The sequence below is a fragment of the Ambystoma mexicanum genome, chromosome 11, assembly GCF_040938575.1.
Source record: "Ambystoma mexicanum isolate Mex_15411 chromosome 11, UKY_AmexF1_1, whole genome shotgun sequence".
NCBI lineage: Eukaryota > Metazoa > Chordata > Amphibia > Caudata > Ambystomatidae > Ambystoma > Ambystoma mexicanum.
In genome coordinates, this window is record NC_090934.1 from 87,230,182 (window position 1) to 87,240,039 (window position 9,858).

The window sequence follows — 9,858 nt, forward strand, 5'->3', positions numbered from 1 at the left end:
AACAAAAGAGTTGATGGCTGGAAGGTTTAGAATAAATCTTGACCTCTGGCATTGCTCTGGGCAACCCTCCAGACCATCGTTCTTCGCCTGCCAAGCCATTACAAAAGGGGAAAGACCATAAGCAAATCAGGCTTGGTCCCACCCCCAAAGGGGTAGTCCAACCCGAACTGCTAGGTCACATCCCTTTTGCACGAGACCCCAAGCATCCCCAGACATGTTTCAGCCTTGTTGGGCGTCATCAGTGAGGAGTAGCTTGGGTCTCTAGGCCCAGCAGGCAAGGGACCCACGTCTGGGCATACCCTTCCCACTCGGGGTGACAATAGCAAAACAAAAGAGTTGATGGCTGGAAGGTTTAGAATAAATCTTGACCTCTGGCATTGCTCTGGGCAACCCTCCAGACCATCGTTCTTCGCCTGCCAAGCCATTACAAAAGGGGAAAGACCATAAGCAAATCAGGCTTGGTCCCACCCCCAAAGGGGTAGTCCAACCCGAACTGCTAGGTCACATCCCTTTTGCACGAGACCCCAAGCATCCCCAGACATGTTTCAGCCTTGTTGGGCGTCATCAGTGAGGAGTAGCTTGGGTCTCTAGGCCCAGCAGGCAAGGGACCCACGTCTGGGCATACCCGTCCCACTCGGGGTGACAATAGCAAAACAAAAGAGTTGATGGCTGGAAGGTTTAGAATAAATCTTGACCTCTGGCATTGCTCTGGGCAACCCTCCAGACCATCGTTCTTCGCCTGCCAAGCCATTACAAAAGGGGAAAGACCATAAGCAAATCAGGCTTGGTCCCACCCCCAAAGGGGTAGTCCAACCCGAACTGCTAGGTCACATCCCTTTTGCACGAGACCCCAAGCATCCCCAGACATGTTTCAGCCTTGTTGGGCGTCATCAGTGAGGAGTAGCTTGGGTCTCTAGGCCCAGCAGGCAAGGGACCCACGTCTGGGCATACCCTTCCCACTCGGGGGACAATAGCAAAACAAAAGAGTTGATGGCTGGCCTTTTGGGGTGTGGCCAAGCCTGATTTGCATATGGTCTTTCCCCTTCTGTAATGGCTTGGCAGGTGAAGAACGGTGGTCTGGAGGGTTGCCCAGAGCAATGCCAGTGGTTAAGATTCATTCTAAACCTTCCAGCCATCACCTCTTTGTTTTTGCTTTGTCACCCCGAGTGGGACGGGTATGCCCAGACGTGGGTCCCGTGCCTGCTGGGCCTAGAGACCCAAGCGACTCCTCACTGATGAGCCCCAACAAGGGCGAAACATGTTTGGGGATGCTTGTGGTCTCCTGCAGAAGGGATGTGACCTAGCAGTTCGGGCTGGACTGCCCCTTTTGGGGTGGGGCCAAGCCTGATTTGCATATGGTCTTTCCCCTTCTGTAATGGCTTGGCAGGTGAAGAACGGTGGTCTGGAGGGTTGCCCAGAGCAATGCCAGTGGTTAAGATTCATTCTAAACCTTCCAGCCATCACCTCTTTGTTTTTGCAAATAATTAATAGTCCACAAACTATGATGCTAGATAGTTATTTTACTTAATACATCACTTTTGAAACTTGAAAATCACACTTAAGAAAAAGAAAAGCATTGTTTGAAATGTGTTTGTGTTTCTTTTTAGTTCTCTTAATTTTCGTCGGCCTTATTTCAAGCATAAAAGCCAAAACGGAAAGGGACAAAAAAGTATTGGTGTAAAAAAGGATGTTGCATATCCGCAGCCAGTGCTACTCAAAATAGAAGGCACCAAATGTGCAAAGCGCTGGGTCGCAGTACATAAGATGGCCTTTGCGACTTGCCATTGCCTTTTAGTACCACGCACATGGCACCCTCTTGCAAGAAAACCAAAACATGTGATGAGTGGAAGGTTGTGACTACATCTTAACCACTGGCATTGCTCTGGGCAACCTTCGAGTCAATCGTTTTTTAGCCCGTCTGCGGCATTGCAGAAGGAGACCAGCCATGTGCAGTCTTGTCCCTGCCTTCATTCCAGCCTGAACTGCTGGACCGCTTCCCGGCTGCATGGAAACGCAAGCAACCTCATGCATGCTTGGGCCTTACTGGGCTTCATCAGTGAAGAGAAGCTTGCTTGCCTATGGTGGAGCAAGCCAGGGACCCACGTCCGGACTCACCCTCCTCACTTATGGAGACAAACAAGACCAGAAAATGTGATGGGTAGAAGGTTATGAATACATTTTAACCAACCCGCTTGGAAAGTAATCTATCTGCAAAAGCGAGTCTGCTCCTTCCTTTCAACTCAAGAATGTCTGCAGTCTGTCCAGGGCAAGAGGTAACGGTTCCATGTAATAATGTCGCCACAAATATATGGCCGAAAAATGGTCGTTTTAAAAAAAAAATTTGCCCTATCGCCACATATATGGTCACCCAAATAATATCGCCACAACATTTTCCCGGCGATATTATTTACGGCGACCATATATGTGGCGATATCAATACGTAATACCGAGGTAACCAACCCAGAGTAGACACGGTCCTTGCATGGCTGATTCCACTTTGCATAGATGAGCATCCGGTTTGCAAGAATTGCTCATGCAAGCCACCTGCCCTCACCCTGAAGTCTTCTTCCCCGGGCAGCACTTGTTTATGCATTGTGGGGCATTCCTTTAAGGGACAGGTTTCACCATGAAAGTCACCTTTCGAACGCAAATGCAGGAACGACTGCCACCCGCATTCACTGTTGAGTGCAAACTGCACACCTGGATAAACCGGCTTATCTTTTTTTTTAAAACCTTTTTTTTAATTGTTTTAGCTAAAATATTTCAACTTTACAATATTTTATACACATTTTTAAACAAGAAATTACAAAAAGAATAACATAACATTAAATGATACAATTATCACATATAATAAATACCCATAGATCTTACTAAAACTTTAACAAAGAAAACGAAGAACACATAAAATCACATATGATGAAATACTGTAAAAAAGAGAAAAGACAAAGACCTATTAAATCCATTCTTTACATCGTACTTAAATATTCATCTATTTTCAATACATGAAGAAAACCAAGTGCTCCAATTCTCGCTCGTGTGAGATAGCCACTGTCAATCAGGAGCCATAAAAAGTCACAACCTTTCTTTATTCTTCCAAAATATGTTTAAAATGTTGCTTTCTCAGGTCATCTAAAATGGCACACTCTAGTAGTATGTCTCTTAATGTCTCTCTCTGCATGGGAGGACGAGAAAACCTACATATGTTGTCGGTCTGCATAATTATCTTCCTTTTGGCCAGGACATCTTTCGCCGGCCACAGATTGATCCGGAGACGCATGAATTCCATGCGATGCCTAATTGACGGCATAATAGCCTTACAGTGCCTAAACCTTGTCTGAGAGGTAGTGTTGTATGACCTCACTAGTGTTTTGAGACCTTAGCCTTCGTGAAGCGATACCGTGGATTTCACCGAATCCAATTTCACTTGCTCAGAAATCTTCAAATGTATTTTTCTTCAAATTGGGTAGGTAAGTAGATACATTTAAAAAAAATAGATGGGATAGGGTAAGGGGATAGGATAAGGTGGGGGTAAGTGGGGTGGGGGAGGTGCCCCCCCCCCCGCATAACAAAACAAGAATTTGAATAAAAAGAAATTCGAAGATTTCTCCTTTAGGTGAAGTGAAATCACCTTTCTAAAGAGGAGGGTTGTGGGTGGGTGGTTGGGCGATAAATAATGGTGGTCCGCTATCAAACTAACAAATACAGAAGGGCAAAGGTACATGGGATGAGCTGGTGGTAGGGATGCATGTTTCCTAACTGTGATTAAATATTGGTGAGCTTGAGAGAATTTCAGGCATGTAAAGCTGTTTTACTGTGATGGCCAGAGAATGCATGGTACTAGACATACTAGGTGTGTGTTTGCTTGATGGACTTGAGATGTGCTCAAGCAGGCCCTTGTGTGGAGGCTTTCATTAGAATTGTTTGTAAGAAACACTCTGTGTCTGTGGAGAGAACTGGGTTTGTCAAGCCAGCTGATGCATGTCTGAGCCAAGAGTTGGATGTGTATAGGTGAATGTGTGGGGAAACATGCGGGAAGCCGAAAGAGAGTGGAAGAGGAGGAACAATCGTCATGAGTCCCATCTTAAGCCAGCAGATGGATCGCTGTTGGGCCTGAGATCCTGCTGCTCTTACATGTGCATCTTCAATGCCCGCAGCAGGAACTGCATGTGATAGTTATTCTTCTAGTGGTGGGCTAGTTGCGGACGGTAGCAGATGGATGTTGATAGAAGTTAAGGCAGGCTGGTGAATCTAACAGGCAACAAGATGGAGAGCAGCTGAATGGGATCTCTGGGTGAACCGCATGGTCTGCAAAGGAGCAGCAGGGCCTCCAAAGGAGCAGCAGGCATCAACTAGTAGGCAGAGCAAACTGGACAGGGCTGGACTGGGCAGGCAACAGACAACAGCCAGAAAGAGGAAATGATGAGGGCAAGGGTTAGGGGGAGTCCAGGCAGGCAAGGGAACAGAATGAGAAAAGCCACGAGAGGCAAGGCAGGTTAGGCAGGAGCCCAAAACAAGAACAAGTCAAATGCATAATTCCGGAGCACAGGGAACCAACCTGTAGAGGAGGTCCCAAGCACGACCTGCACTCCAACCGTTCATTTTGAAGTAACAGGAACATTCACGCCAAAATATGTGAGGTATAATGAGCAAATAAACCAGCAGAGAGCCGCAGTGGGGCTCTCTCCAGTACCTATCAATAGAACAGCACCTATTGAAGTACCTACACCTAAGAAAACCTGGACAGCCAATCACCCAATGAGAAAGCCATATTGACAAATGAAACAAAATGAAGAATGTCAGAGCACCGTCCCTGCAGAAGCTAACAAGATACCAAAGGAAGACGAATGGTGACGTCACAAGAACCTGGACTGACTCACATATAGAAAATATGACAACCTATGAATGACAAAAAGAGACGAAACACCATGGATAAGGGACATGAACCTAAAAGTCAAAATAACAATGTCAAAATGTTTGAAGCTTATGCCATGAGCATGATGAAGATATTCTGTTAGTTTACACGTGTACATATGCATAGAACCGCAAGAAGCTAAGAAAACCGTGAGGCTTCCTTATGCTTAGTAGCAAATAGATTGTGGCAAGCGCCACCTATACATATCTACCTCAAAAGGAGCACTTTCTATAAGTATACTTCCACTATGCACAAGAGCAGAATCAACTAAAGGTTACTAAAGGTCTCAGGAGAGGAGCCCTCAGCATGCAAATCGAAAACTAAAGACAGAAAGAACTCAGACGCATGCAAATCGTGCCAAGAAGCCAAGGTCGTATCGGCTCAAATAGACCAACAGTAGATACAATGAATGAAGCGAAGAACAGACGATCCTATTCTGAAAGGTCAAGATAAGCCACAGATGGTTAGCAAAACTAAATCAAATACAGAAATTGCATGAAGAATAAGAGGATTTTGCGGTGTCTGAATCACGTGACCAGCCAAGCGAGAAGGGATGAAAATTTCACACCTATGCATGGCCTTGTGCCATGCACAAATATCTGAACTTTTCCATACAGAGATGCAGTCTCGAGGCCAACCACAAAGAAATAATTGACACATGAGCACTGAAGTGATGATTGATTGTTGCAATAATTGGAGGGAGGCTGGGGGAGTAGACTAACTCCCTGCACCTGGCCAGCTATTCTGCATGCTGCTAAGCTAGTGGAAAAGTATGAGTGGGGTTGGTGCCAACCCAATCATAATGAACCAAGTAATCTAGGGTCCTATAGTAGTAGAAGCAATGAGATGTCATACTTTTAGTGACGTCTACAGTAGCCATTTGTAGCGTAGGGCTTAGATGCCCCACCTGACAGTGTTTGTCCAATCCCCTCACTCCATTACCATATACAGATATAGTACCTAAATTAAATTTACCTTTCTATAACCAATAGAATTGCATGCAACATTTTAAGCGTTACACATCAGCGATGACGAGTTTTTTGTATAAAAGATGTGTTTTTTATGAAGTTTGTTGGAGTTGTTGAAGCGAGAAGGAAGATCGAGCGATTGCTGATGTTCATGAACTCCCCGATTTTTGTGCTGGTCATTAAACGGACTCCCTTTGCCAAACTATTGAGTTGTCATTATTGATTTGATGCTAGAGTACTAATCTGCATCCCCATCCATCTCATGGGTACTGCTACTCATCTTAAAGTGCTTTTGGGCAACCCCAAAGCTTTATGGGCCGGTTGGGGTCCTAGTGCACACTTGGTAGCAGAGAGATGATGGTTTATCGATTATCGATTAGAAAAGACACCCATTGACCGTCGACATAAAGTAACTCGATGTGACAAGTCCTTTGCCATCAGGCTAAGTAGACCGAGAAGCTCCCCGTAGATAGTGGCTAGATTAAATTGTAAAACCTGCAGGTTGAGGTCTGAAGGAACCTGTGTTTCACCCACAAACCCCTTCCCACTTCTACGAGCAGCCGATCTCGCGAAAAGCAGGAGAGGCGAAGGCGGTGATCCCGAGGTTCCAGAGAGGAAAACATGCGAACGGTGAGTGAAAAAGACTTAATGCTTTGGCAAAAAAGTTGCATGCCTTAGAACAAGTAAGGGAAGGTAACAGAGGGGGGCGGGACAAAAATAAAGTCAGAGGTAGAGTAGAATGCATATATATAAGGGGAAGGAAATATTGACTCGAGGGTGACCGAGCAATACATAAATGTTGCCGGGAGGATACCCGAGCATAGAGGATACCGGGAGGTTACCTGACCTAGAGGAAGGATAACAGGAGGATACCTGAGCAGAGAGAGGATAAGCCCAAATACCTATGCTTTAATATAGCGGTTAGAAGAAGTCTGCATTCAAAGTCCTGAAAAAATAGGACACAGTAGAAAACCAGAATCGATGAAAGAAACGATCTGAAAGGAATGGGCTTACATTCCATGTCGGAATAAAAATAGGGGCAGGAGATTTGTATAGCCGGCCGGTGTCTGTCTAGTCTGTCACGTCTGTCTTGTGTTTTTTCCTTTTTTCCTTTTTCTGACATCATAGAATAAGATTATTTTTTTTGTTGGAGCATTTAGCACGAAAATTATGCGATTGTGTAACTAAGATATTGTATAATTTGAATTGATGGTTATTGTTTGAAAAAGAAAAAAGATTTTTTTGTGGAAAAACGGGATTGGAGCTTGCGATAATTGGTGCTCGCTCATATTGTTGGGGTTGGTTAAGAAGCGTAAAAGCATAACAAAGTGAAAAGGTGAACAGATTTAAACATGGAAGACGTTACACCATTAATACACTTGTGCAAGCAGTTGCCAAAACATGCACCTAAACTGAAAAAGTACAGTGCAGAATGGATTAAAGGAACTGCCCACAAAATGTTTATGCCATAGCCCCAAGGAGCATCGCTATCTAAAATGGTCCTGCCACACATGACGACATATTTGCACGCCATGTACACTGGCAAAAAGTTAGACAAACGCCTAGCTAGTTTAGAGCTTTGGAAGATGTACCAAGAGGATAAGGAGGAGGAGCCACTGTTTTATTGGATACTTAACGTATGCACAGAGGGGGGTGAGATGCCTTCTGCGCCACCCACCCCATCCGAAGCAAAAATCGAGCCAGTAGAGACGAAGGATTATATCCATTGAGGGAACTTAAAGCAGCCACGGGACATAGCAACCCGGCATGTGAGTCACCTACGCAAAGTAGTGACCAAAAACCCAGAAAAAGACACAGATAGAGATATCACCTCCAAAGTCCCGAGTGACAAGGAGAGGCACGAGAAAGAGAAAGGAGACCAGGCACAAGCAATTACATCTCTAACTACAGAGAGAGAGGGCAAGAGATGGAAAGGAAATGAAGATAGAACTGATGAGATAGCATTCACACAGAACGAATGGATGGGAGGTCAGATTCTATTGAAACTTGATGGTAAAGGCATTGAGGATGTGAGACAAAAGGGAGAGCCAGACGATTTAAGAAAAGAGAAGGAAAAGGAAAAATGATTGAGAGATGAAAGGATCAGGAAAAAAGATAGACAAAGACGAGAGCAGTTGTATCGTGAGGAGCAAGAAAGGATACACGATCATAAGCAGAGAAGAGCTAATGATCAGAGCAGGCAGGAACAACGGAGAATAGAAGTAGAAGAACAAAAGATAAGGGAGAAGAGAATAAAAAGACAAAGGGATGAGGAAATATGAAGAGCAAATGAACGTAGAGTTGTAAAGAAACGAGAAGAAGATAGGGTCAGAGAGGAAGCTAGGAAGCACAGAGAATTTGATGATGACATAGAACGTAAGCGAAGACAGAGAGCGCGCGATCTTGAATATCTGGAAAGAGAGGTTAAAAAGCCTGATTCAGTAGTAGATTGGGAAGACATAGAAGAATTGTTTCCTGAGTACGATTCAGTACCAGGTACGTCTAGGGCAAATATCAAAGATGACTTCGACACCAGAAGCATCGGAGAAATGATCGATAGGATATATCGGGGGTGCACAACTGATTTTGACAGAGGGCCGAAAGTACCCTACTTGATGGCTATAGTGGGCCGAAAAGTAAATGTGGGTGGGGCGGTAGGCGTGGTGTGGCTTGGCAGGAGGCTTTTTCAACCCCTAATTTTTATTAAACACTATGCCCCAAGGCCCCCACCCCTCAAGCAAACACTATGCCCCAAGGCCCCCACCCCTCAAGCAAACACTATGCCCCATGGCCCACACCCCTCATGCAAACACTATGCCCCGAGACACCCCCCCTCAAGCAAGCACTATGCCCCATGACACCCCCCCTCATGCAAACACTATGCCCCAAGGCACCCACCCCTCATGCAAACACTAGGCCCCAAGACACCCACCCCTCATGCAAACACTATGTCCCATAGCCCCCACTCCCCAACCAAACACTATGCCCCATGGCCCCCACCCCTCATGCAAACACTAGGCCCCAAGACACCCACCCCTCATGCAAACACTATGTCCCATGGCCCCCACTCCCCAACCAAACACTATGCCCCATGACACCCACCCCTCATGCAAACACTATGCCCCAAGACACCCACCCTTCAAGCAAACACTATGCCCCATCACACCCACCCCTCATGCAAACACTATGCCCCATGACACCCACCCCTCATACAAACACTATGCCCCAAGACACCCACCCCTCATGCAAACACTATGCCCCAAGACACCCACCCCTCAAGCAAACACTATGCCCCATGACACCCACCCCTCATGCAAACACTATGCCCCAAGACACCCACCCTTCAAGCAAACACTATGCCCCATCACACCCACCCCTCATGCAAACACTATGCCCCATGACACCCACCCCTCATACAAACACTATGCCCCAAGACACCCACCCCTCATGCAAACACTATGCCCCAAGACACCCACCCCTCAAGCAAACACTATGCCCCATGCCACCAAACATGCACCATGCATACATACTCATACAGACCCTAACCCCCCCCACCCCTGCATGCAAACTAACAAGCATACACCATGCACCCATACAGACCCGAACCCCCCACCCCCAACTCAGCACACAAACCCACAATCATACACCATGCACCCATACGGACCCGAACCCCCCACCCCCAACTCAGCACACAAACCCACAAGCATACACCATGCACCCATACAGACCCGAACCCCTCACCCCCAACTCAGCACACAAACTCACAAGCATACACCATGCACCCATACAGACCCCACCCCCAACTCACCATACAAACTCACAAGTATACACCATGCACCCATACAGACCCAAACCCCCACCCCCAACTCAGCACACAAACCCACAAGCATACACCATGCACCCATACAGACCCGAACCCCCACCCCCAACTCAGCACACAAACCCACAAGCATACACCATGCACCCATACAGACCCAA